Below are 12,175 nucleotides of genomic sequence, written 5' to 3' on the forward strand. Positions count from 1 at the left end.
AATTGCCCTAAGCAGCAGACTGCAGGAGTGACTCCTAAAGTCACAGAGGGAACTCCCAGCCAGGAGACCTTCACCCTGACCCTACTGAGAGTGCAGCGAACTCCCATGGTAAGCCAGACAGACTAAGCCTGACTCAGAAGCCCAACCAGGGAGATTTCTCAAAACTCACTATGCGGGTGCTGGATCATTGGCAGCACTGTGGACTTTTCCCCACCTCACTTTTTGAGAGGCCCTGGGAATGGGGGTACCCTCAAATTTGTTGGGGTTTGTGACTTTTCTTTCGATCCCCCATCCGCAGAGGCTTAAGAAGGCTCACAAAGGACAGCCCTTCCACCCCTCCTTGTAAGTAGTAAGGAACCAGGGCCTCTGCTGGAACCACCCAGTGAAAATAACTGGGTGTGGTCAGGTTCTCCTACCATCTGTGGGAGGAACCACAGGGGACTCTATTACACCAAGTTTTAATTCTAAAAATAAGACCTTTTGACCACAATACTGATTATGGGTTGGTGGCATCTGCACCATAAGTAAGGTTCAGACTTGTTTTCCATCATAAGCCTTACTTTACCCCCAAAACAACCATAAAAGTCCTTTCAACTTCAAATATGGTATACGTGGTCTGTGGCATTAACATAATTTTTTTTTAAATTAAATTAAAGGTAATTTAGACAACCCATTTTAAAGGTATTACAGGAGATTATGAAGTTTGCATGGGAGAAGGAGAAACCATATGGTTTTCACGAGGTCCACAATTACCTAGCTTCCTCATGGCCTCCACACACCAACAGCATCCCTACCACATATGCACCACTGCAACCCATCTGCTGCCCCAATGAAGATTCACACAGGACTAAAATTGGCAGGCTTGGCTTCTTATGCAAGGCCTAACCACCATTTTCTCCTAGAGGAAAGGTGACAACCTACCCTCCTATATAAATATATTAACAATCTCAAACAAAAATTGACTCAATACACACACACTGGATTCTACCAAAGTGGAATGAGATCACATGCAGGTTGAAGGCCAATACGCCTCACACACTTCTAGAAAACAAGCAAGTGGTAGTGGCCCAAATTCATTCAGAGATTTTGTTGCATTTGATTACAATGGGGACTAATCATCACTTCTGAATCTAATAAATCATGTCCATGAAAGAAATAATCGCTTCACAGCAAGAAAAAACATTAGATTCTCTTTGCAAAATGAGTCAGCTAGGATATACCAAACTGCCAACCACCCTGAACAATTCTGTTACAGGGAATTTTATGGACATAATGGTAGACAAGAAAACTGCTTTTTTTCACATTCACTATACCTACCATGTGACTTTAGAAATGCTCGCTACAAATGTCCAACCTAAGAGCTTGACTTTTACCATCCATCTCACTTATCACAGGCTCTCAAGATAGCAAGGTGACCTGTGTTAAGAACCATCATAACAATGATCAAGAGCAGATGACAATCAGAATATCATAGTAGGCCATCAACAGACAGGGCCACTGGCTGTAGCATATTTTCTCTTGGAGAACTCTGAAATCTATTTGGGTCCTCTAGTGTCCCTGGTAGGATCTATGAAATCAGTCCTTCTTAACAGCAGCCACAAGTACATATTGTTCCAAAGGAACTGCCAAGCTGGATCAGACCGACGCTGCATCTAGTCCAATATCCTAGCCCCAATAGTGGCCAACATCAGGTATTTCTCAGAAAGGTGCAGTAGACAGTTGTGCATAGTGTGTCCCGTGAAGGTTTCATCCTAATCCCTAATGGTTAGACACTGTCTTAAATCCTGAAACATGAGGTTCTCTCTCTCTCTTACGAAAAGAGTATCAGAAATCTGGGTAGTCTGTTACCCATATAAACATTCAATCCCTCTTTGAAACTTGTTAAATTCTTGGCCTCAATGACATTCCGTATTTGTTTTTCCTAGGATCAGTATGTTGTAAGCAAAATCCATACATTTTACCATCCTATCACTGTGAAACTTGCAAAAGACAGCACAATGGCACGCAAAGCCTGCTCCAGCCCCTCCCACATAACCTACAGATCTCAATCTTTCTCCAAGTAGCTTAGTAACAGCACCTCTTCCCCTATGATTTTTGAATATTTGCAGCACTCAATGAACAAAACCCTAGGCCAGTGATCTCCATGAGTTTGGGACAAAGAAAAGGAGGAGGAGGCAGTCTAGGGACACTGGCAAAAGCAGAAGAACGATGGGTCAGAGTCGGACCAGACAATCATACAGTATACTGGCAAATGAAGAGACAACATGTAACCCACTTACGATGTCTGTGGCAGAAACAGATCAGAGAGGCAAGGGAATTGGGGATTACTAGGTACAGGAGTAAGTTTATACTTGTCTGGAACACACCAGAACTTTCTCACCCTCAACTTCAATTCTTGCAAAAATATAAATGTGTTTGACATTTCTGAAAAACAGCCTTTTAGAAGCTGCAATTCTGATAGTGTAAAAAATGTTTGTCTTCTCTTTCTTAACTATTTAGTGAATGTACAACTATACCACATCTGCCAGCTAACAATCTTCTTCACTCCACCTCCTTCAATAATGTAACATTATCCAATCACAATGTTACTTTTGCTGTAAACTGTTCCATTTGACAATTTTTTTATATTCTATTTTGGGAAACATCAGTAGTAAAAAGTGAATACAGACATTGTGGAACATTACAAGAGCATTAAGATAATCTTTGCAATTTTTAAGAATGGGTATATTTTTACCCTATGTGTATTCAGCTTTGTTCTAAAATTGCATATAGCTTCCCACTTTAAAGAGTTTATCCATACAGTCATCACAACAACTTTATGCATTATTAAAATAACTTGCTATTGCAAGGAATTATTTTGTTTTACAGTCATTTTACATGCTTCTTGATTTTTCAGTGCTAAAGATATAGACAGTTTATACTTGATAGGCTGCTCACAAATTATATCCTTCTGCTGTTTGCAGGTTGGATCTTCTGCCCACACAGATTTCATTTTATCATCAGACTATTTAATTCTGCACTTATAAAAATGTCATCCAAGCCATAAAAGAAGAATCAGACAGCACTGTCTTAAAAGTTTGCTGTACAAATTGTGACAAGATGCAGATACTGTAATACTAAACTGTCAATAAAAGCAGTTCAGAACACTAGCTCCAAAATCAGACCAATACATACAGGATATACAGTTAAACAACAATTTCCTACATTATTTTTCCAAAACTCAATAAAATGCTGAAGGCATATTTAAACCTAAATATATTTCACCACTAGTAAAAATTGCTACTTAATTATACTGTATTCCTGAACATAAGAAAAATCTGACAACAGTACCGGATTTCCCATGGCGCCAATGGCACCATAGCGCCGGGCCCAAGCTCAGAAGGAGGCCCATAACACTCGCTTCCTTGGAGTAGCAGGGATCCAGCATGGGAGCGGAGAACCTAAGGGGCCCTGGGAGCTGTAGTTCCTTGGCCAGCTCCCTGCCTAGAGAGCCAGCCCTGGAGCAGGGAAGGAACTACATTTCCCAAGCATTCCCTTGGCCACTATCAACAGGAAAGGGAGGGGGAAAGAGTGGGGAAGCTGAGACCCCACGCACTGCAGCTTGCTGTGAATGGAGAGCTGGCTGCTAGAAGGGGGTGGCAGTATGAATGGGGAACAAGTATGCCCAAGGAGTAGAAGGCTTTGGCCCAGATATCCCCCTCAGAAGACTTCCCCAGACTGGATTAGGGATGCTGGTGTGACCTCGCCTGGCAGCCCCCAAAGAAGGAACTGGGTGAAATGAATGGACAGTGCACCTCTCTATCTGAAGCCTAGAAAGGGAGGTATGTGGACCCATCAGGAGAAGTGAAAATGAAGAGTAAGAGAGGGGAGACTCTACTGGAGGACCTGGGCAGCTTTAGGTACAGTACCAGGCATGCAGGAGGATTTCCACATCTGAGCCATGGAAGCAGAAATTGATTTTTCCTTTCCAGATTTATCCAATATTAAGAAAGGGAATCTAGCACATGCCTTCCAGATTTGAACACTCTCAAAATTCAGGAGTGCTCAAGCTCAACTTGGGCAGCTGTTACTTCATTTCTCCCAAATCAAATATACTGATCCACTGTAATTTGCTGTAGAAAAAGTAGGATAAAATTGAGCAACAAATGCTGGGGTCTTCCCAGTGCTAGGACTGGAATTGCTACATTCAACAGCCATTGCCATTTTTTTTTTAGTTTTGTTTGTTTAAAAAGAAGACAGTAATATTGCATTGGCAAATTCCCCAAAGAAATGAATATGGATCCAGATATCCTCCAATCACACAAGCTGAAAATTGTTCCACTTGCCTACAGTTCTGTAACCATGCAGGAACCAGTCCTGTGCGTGTTCTGTGCACGTTCTGTGCACATCCAAAATTCCTACTTCAGAAGTGCCTTGCTTTTGTAACCATACTACCTGATATTTTCAGCCCTTGTAAGCTAAGCAGGTTTACATTTAGTAATTGGGCAGGAGGCCTCTCAGAAAAAGTTAGGTGCTGTAGGAGGTGTTGCTTATTCACTAGGTAATGTGAGACCTTCCTGTTACAATAGTAAACCAGTGCAGCATAGAATACACTTTGCTCCTAGAGTCTAGAATGGGGTCCTTTGCTTCTATACGCAGCCCATTAAAGACAATGAAAAGACTCCCACTCACTTCAACAGGCTTTGGACAGGACTGGTTATACACAGGGTAACTCCACTGTCTTCACAGGGTCCTGGTCCCACAGTGGAGGGGGGCCATGTGAGCTTGTTGCAGAGCCGCTGTTCAGGGATGGGAACCTCCTGGCACTCCAGCCTCCAAAATCATTCAGGCTGCACTTTCTGCTTGACTATGTGCTAGCTGAGATGCGTGGGAATTGGTGGCCTCTGCTGCAGGTGATGGGCATCTCAGGTACTTAAAGCCATGGCCTAGAGGAGGGAAGCACCTAACTCGAGTCTGCAGCTGCCATGGGCCCGCTGAGGATTTAGAACCCCTAGTGCCGCCATTGCAAGGTTCAAGCATGCTCAGCCTTGGAATTGTCACCCCTCCCTTGCTAGCAGCTGCAGCTCTCTAAGGCTGGCCTCTGGCAATTGGCCCCATGGCTGTAGCCAGAGAAGCTGCAGGTGGCTCTGTGACTACAGGGGGCCATTCAGCTAGGAGCGGATAAAGAAACTGGAATTAATCTCAAGGAACAGAGGTCACCTATAGGAAAGGAATGTCAAGGGGAACATAAGAATGGCCATACTGGGTCAGACCAAAGATCCATCAAGCCCAGTATCCTGTCCTCTGACAGTGGCCAATGGCAGGTGCCCCAAAGGGAATGAACAGACAGGTTATCATCAATTGATCCATGCCCTGTCACCCAATCCCAGTTTCTGGCAAACAGAGGTTAGGGACACCATTCCTGCCCATCCTAGCTAATAGGTCCATCAATGGCTATCTTCCATGAATATATCTAGCTCCCTTTTGAACCCCGTTATAGTATTGGCCTTCACAACACCCTCTGGCAAGGAGTTCCAGAGGTTGACAATGCATTGTGTGAAAAAATACTTTCTTGTGTTTGTTTTAAACCTGCTACCTATTAATTTCATTTGATGGCCCCTTGTTCTTGTATTATGAGAAGGAGTAAATAACATTTCCTTATTTACTTTCTCTATATCACTCATGATTTTATAGACCTCTATCATATCTCCCCTTAGTTGCCTCTTTTCCAAGCTGAAAAGTCCCAGTCTTATTAATCTCTCCTCATACGGAAGCCATTCTAAACCCCTAATAATTTTTGTTGCCCTTTTCTGAACCTCTTCCAATTCTAACTGGAACAGGGAAAGAGGAAGCAGATCAGGCTTGCAGGGGGAGAATAGCCCCAGCTGGCTAGGGAGCATGTCCAAGGTAGAAGGGAAACAAGCATAGGAAGAGGTGGTGGTGACCAAGTAGTAGACTAGCATGTAGATGGGAGCAGAGGGAGAAAGGCTGGTGACTTCAGGTTCCCAGGGGCTAAGTCCTCACTTTGGGGAAATGGTGTTTGCAAGTGGCTTGCTCAAATGGCAGGATGAGCGCTGAGAAAGGGATTTGTCAGAATTGATCAGGTATCCGCTGACTGTGAAACTTTACTGAGCTGAGACCAGAACCACATGCAGTGATTGCTGACATAGGGTGGTACTGGAGACATGGCTATAAAAGGTCTGAATGAGGAAGGAGATAAATCTGTGGGGAGTTTCCCCTGATCACTGTGAAATTACTGCTTACTATGGACACTGGTAAACCCACATGGATATACAGCTTAATGAGAAAAACTGGGGGCTGAGGGAGCTGTGTATGGCAATGCATATAGTCATGCAGAGGTGTGTGATCAAACTGAAAAATGTCTCTGAGATTCAGTACCAGGTATACTATGGCCCCAATGGCACTGCCACACCAGGCCCAAACTCGGAGCCCACGACTACATGGGGGCCCACAAACATGTTTGGCACCAGGGCCCACAAAAGGTTAATCCGGCCCTGTCTGACAATATCCTAAGCATAAATGCTGAAAAAATAGGAATTTTGGAGCAAAAGTACTGATTTTTTTTTAATAGATAATTCCAGACATTGTGTAGATTGGGTTACCAGAATCATTTCAATACATTAAAAATTTCATTAGAAATATATGTGTATGTAGATTTATCACTCTGCATGATATACTTTTCAGTACATTTCCAAAGGAAGGTAAATCTTCTTTCTGCACATTTAAAAAAATATTTTAAAAAAAATCAAGACACACACCAAGCAATATGAGAAAATAATTTTAAGTTTTTCTGATATATTATTTGAACTGCTAACTACATATGAAAAAAAATCTCATTATACAATCTGTTCAAGATCATTTTTAATCACAAATCCTATTGTAATAGTCTTTGTATGTGTTATTTTATATTAATGTGTACTATATGTAAGAAAGATATGTTCAATCGGTATGTTAATTATTGCATGTGTAGCTTAAAGCATTGTTGCTAATATATAAAAGGACACTCTGCTATATAAATATGAAGATTAAAAAACCCTAAAAATAATTGAATGTTTAGAATGTATATATAGTACTAATGAGCTAAACAGATGGGATAGTGTTTTTAACTTCACTGAAAAGTACTAAAATAAAGTAACTGACAGAATCTGTGTAACTGAAGATAAATGTTGTGAAAAACTCTCTAATAAGAGTGCCCACTCCAGAGTTAATAGCTGGAGCCAATGGTTTGTGCCTTGCTGACAGTCCATGTCTTGTCAACAGTTAAATTTCTGCTCTTTAGGGACATCAAGCAATTTGTATGTGGGGATTCGCTATTTGTTCAAGGGTCTTTATCTGTATTTCAGTGTGTCCATGTGGAGACTCAGAATCTTCAGTGGGACTTCATTTGAGTATAAGCATCCACCTACACAGATCAGACTGCATGCTAAGGGCCTTAGTCTATTCTCCAATCACTATGTGGCGATTTGAGAAGGCAGCTTTCATTAAAAAGTCTAGTCAAATGAAAAACGTAACAATTTAGATGATTTCAACTGAAATAATTTAATTTGCTGCTTTAATTTTAGCCCTTCACTCAGTTTGAACAAAACAAATAGACACATCAGTTTCACTTTCAGGTTCTCCTGAACAATGCTAACTAGCAAACATTGCAGGATAATGTTTAAACCCAAAGAGAAAATTTGTAATTTATTTATCTTTAATGTCACAAAAACATGTCTCTTAATATTAAAGGGGGAAATTGCATTTTTTAAAACCAAAACTAAATTAAGCCTAATCTATCTGACAATATTTCTAACAAACTGGAATTAGGAGCCCATTCCTGCAAGCTACTCCAAGCATGCAGAGCCTAAGGGCTTTTCTACAAAGGGACACTCAAACTTGTCGACACAGTGCAGCAGTGCGCATTACAAGGCTGTAAACTGTAGAATGCTTTAATGTATTGCATTCTAACTGCCTCGTGTAGACCTTGCTGACATGCTCTAAAAGGTACCTAGCGTGCACAGACAGTCTCGTTTGAAACAGCACTACATTAACACACACTAGGAACCTTTTACAATGTGTCAGCAGGGTCTACACAGGACAGTTGGCATGCAACTCTACAATTTACATATACCCTTTTGGTGAGCACTGCCACACCATGTAGACAAACCCTCAGGAAAGTTAAGGTGAATCAACTAAAGGTGTGAGGTTCATGTACATAAGTCCTGGCCTACACCTAAAACTTAGGTTGACCTAGCTACATCACTAAAGGCTGTGAAAAATGTCACACCCTGTGTGACCTCATTAGGTGAACCTCCACCCCCCCACTGTAAATGCAACTAGGTTCATGGAAAAATTCTTCCATGAACCTAGCTAAAGCCTCAGAATGGGGGGAATTTACTACCTATAGTAGGTGTCTACATTACAGCAGCATAGCTGCAGCACTGCAGTTGTGCTACTGTAGCACTTGAAGTGTAAACATAACTCTAAGTTAAATCATTTTAACCCCCGTGTGGATGCTTTCATTCAGGACTAAGTGGTCTTAGTTCATTATAATTTAAAACCGTTTTACTCTTGAGTAGGAGCCTCCATATGGGAGTTTATGCACACTGACTTCAAATCTTTAACTGATTCACCTTAACTTTCCAGAGTGCCCCAAGTACATAAATGTTTCCACTGGAGATATTTACAATGGAACAATAGCACACTTAATATTCTTCTTCACAGGGGAATAAAACAACAAAGATCCTTGCCCTATAGAAGGGGTTCTCAGACTTTTGTACTGGTGACCCCTTTCACACAGCAAGCCTCTGATTGCGACCCCCCTTATGCATTAAAAACACTTTTTTATATATTTAACACCATTATAAATGCTGGAGGCAAAGCAGGGTTTGGGGTGGAGGGTGACAGCTCGTGACCCCCCATGTAATAACCTCGCAACCCGCTGAGGGGTCCCGACCCCCAGTTTGAGAACCCTTGCCCTATAGACATAATTAATTTCCAGTAGAAGGCAAAATGTCAACCCTGTCCAGGATTTTTCCAAAACACTAAAAAATGGTGACTGACCACATTTTCATCCCCCAAACTCTCCTTTTTTTGGGTTTTGAAACTTAGTCTAAACTGACTGAACTCACTACTGAAAACTTTAATTCCACCATTTCCAAATTTACATCACCAAATTTGTGGTGCACAGTCCTGTCCATGAGCTGTCAGGAATATAAGCTCAGTTCTTTTATATTTGAGTTCATAATATTTCACTGGGACAAAGCATGTCCATAATATTGTCTTAAAACACCACTAACGTTGTTGTCACAGAAGTTCACAAATTAGAAGCAGCAGTTTTCAACATCAATAGATTTAGAATGCCATTTTCCCCCCAGAATAAAGTGCTAATATTTAGAGACTTATAAACTGACAATATCATTATCTGTTATATTAGAGACTTTCCATTAAAATTAATGTATTTCTAAGTGTTTGTAGGATCTGGACTTAAATTTGGAATAGGGTAGAAATTAAATCCAAGACAATAAAGCAATCAAGAACCATGCCAGAAATATATATTACATATACACTTGTTATCCCAGGCTTTTGCCTGAGGGGGTGAGGGCAGAAAATGTGAATGCTACATTGTGAAGTCAAATACAGGAGACTAGTCTCTTTATTTTGTTTTTAAGTTATATTGGCTAAATAACTGTATTTTTTTTAGAATTTCTACATATGCTCAGATACAACTATGAAGAAAACACTTTTAGAACATCAGTACAAAAAACAATTATTATAATTAAACAGACCCTGTTTCTTGTTTGTTTTAATGCATAAATATTCTGCAATCCTTCTTGATAAAAACCCAAGACAGGGATTTTTATGGTGGAGAGGACTGACTTAGTAAAGCTGATCTTGCGGAGTTTTCCTCTAACCATTCCTGAGAGATCAGCATTTGTCCCTGCTGTGAAACCAACAGGATTCCAATCCAGAGCCATCAAATTCCACTAGATCCACAGAAGACTAGAGTCTGAGAGGCTGTGGGCCCCCCTGGCACTGTCCAGACTTCCCTCAATGACAGCTGTCCCTGGAAGCATGCATGAGTACCACAGGATGCCGAGGGAATATAGAAAAGTTAATGCAGCCTGAAGGGGCATAAACTTTTTTTGTAAATTCAAGCATTTTAAGGCTAGAAGGGACCATTAGATCTTCTAGTCTGACCTCCTGTATAACATGACTCTCTGCAGGAAGTGGAATAGGATGATACCATTCCTCAACCTCTTACCTCCTCAGGCAAGGATCTCCAAACCTAGGGAGGGGAAGTGTAGGGACCATGCTCCCCATAAGCAAAGGAGTAGATCTGAACATGGATGATCCACTGTGTTCAGAGAGCTCAAGTTCCAGGTACATACTCCTGGTGACTTTGAAAAGTAATGTTAAAGTTTGTACTTGGGCTCGTCCTTAATCTAGCACATTAAAAACAAAACAATAAAGATTCCCTTTATTTTAATAAAGTTTTCATTTTATGCAGTTTGCCTTTCCAATAATCTTTTTTAAAACGTGTTGTGAAACCACCATTTTTCTCAGTCTCATCTTAAACTTCTAGCTTTCCAGAATCACATACATTTTACTTTATGATCCATGGCCATATTCCAGGTGGGGTTGAGAAACAAACTTAAAAGTTTGCTCACTGGATTCTACGTATAATAATACTTTACATCATTATACAGCACCTCTCAATTAAAGAACTCAAAAAGGTTTATGGATATGGAAAAGGTCAGCTAAACAGATGCATTATATTTGCAACACTGATGTCTAGCCCATGTCTATGCACGATTAAGGAAAAAGACTCACTATTGTGCTAATCCAGACTAAAATCTGACAAGGTTATTGGGGGGGGGGGGGCGAGTTTAAATCGCAATTAAATACCCGTCACAACTCCTCCACCCCTTTTTTCTCTCTCTTGTCTGAGGACTTCCAAGCAGGCACTTGTTAGCAGCTCCTGACACTAGAGAGACCACTCGCAAAGCTGCCGGGGGGGCGCATTGGAAGATTAAATCCCCAAATCAGCAGCTCCCCTTCCCGAGAACAATAGATAATGGGAGGAGGGGGGTGTCTCTAGGTCTGTCTGTCTCCGTACCCCCGAATCTCACTCCTCCGTCTTTGTCTGTCAGTCCCCCAAGTGCGAGCCCCGCTCGCGGCGGAGCAGCAGCCCAGCAGCTCTCACTCCGCCTCCTGCCCCGAACTCAGACTCCGGCAGGGAAAGCCCCGAGCGCCGCCCGCATCAAGGGGGGGCGGAAGGACGCTCCCCTCACATTCACCCTCCACAGCAACAAAGGGGGGGTGGAAGCCTCCTCGCCCCCCCCCTTCTTCCTCCTCAGGCTCCGGCCTCCCCCGCCCCGCGGGGTCTCCGGCCTCCCCCGCCCCGCTCGGGGTTCCGCAGAGCCTCCGGGCCGCTTGGCCCGCAGCGCCGCGCACAGGGAGCGGCGAGGCCCAGCTTCTCTCTCTCTCTTCCTCCCTCCTCCCTGTGCGTGAGCGGCCGGGCCGACCCAGCTCCCCCGCGCCCCGGGGCTTACCGGCCGCGGCGCTGCGAGGGGAAGGCGGGAGCGGCGCTCAGAGTCCCCGGGCCGCTGCCCCGGGCATGGTGGGCCCTGAGGGAAAGTTCGGCGGCGGCGAAGGCTCCTTCCTGCTCGGCGGCTCGAGGAGCGCAGCAGCGTCGGCCTCCTCCTGGCGGTGACAGCGACAGGCCGGCCAGAGCGCCGCCGCGCCGCGGTGCAGGCTGGGAAACCGCCGGGAGGACCCGCAGCCGCCCAGGCGCCGGAGCCCTGGGAGTCGCCGGGGCTACCCGCGGACGGAGCCTCGGCTGCCTGCTGGGGCGAGTGGGGGCGGCGCGCGGGAACCTCGGCACTCCGGGGGAACGGGCGGAATGGAGGGAGCTGGGGCCTGAGGAACCGGCCGCCTTGGGCAATGGCGGTAGGGGAATGGAGTCTGAGGAGCCGGTCACACTGGGGGAGGGGGGCGGGGGGGGGGTGGGGAGCTGGTCACACTGCGGGATAGGGAGCGGGTGTGTGTGTGGGGAGCAGGTCACATTAGGGGATAGGGAGTGGGGGTGAGCTGGTCACACTGGGGGGTGGGGAGCTGGTCACACTGGGGGGTAGGGAGCGGGTGTGTGTGTGGGGAGCAGGTCACATTGTGGGATAGGGAGCAGCGGGGGGGG

At 44.1% G+C, this 12,175-nt stretch overlaps 1 protein-coding gene across 1 annotated transcript in view; it reads right to left on the reverse strand.

The window, feature by feature from the left end:
• The window catches only part of ZNF148 (zinc finger protein 148), a 46,896-nt gene extending 35,191 nt beyond the window's left edge, over positions 1–11,705 (reverse strand). Inside the window, exon 1 of the mRNA XM_024215837.2 lies at positions 11,535–11,705. The gene's annotated coding sequence lies outside the window, so the exon portion shown is untranslated. The remainder of the gene's footprint in view (positions 1–11,534) is intronic.
• Between the last annotated feature and the right edge of the window lie 470 nt (positions 11,706–12,175).

This window comes from Terrapene carolina, unplaced genomic scaffold (genome assembly GCF_002925995.2).
Source record: "Terrapene carolina triunguis isolate 2854851 unplaced genomic scaffold, T_m_triunguis-2.0 Scaffold62, whole genome shotgun sequence".
Classification (NCBI taxonomy): domain Eukaryota; kingdom Metazoa; phylum Chordata; order Testudines; family Emydidae; genus Terrapene; species Terrapene triunguis.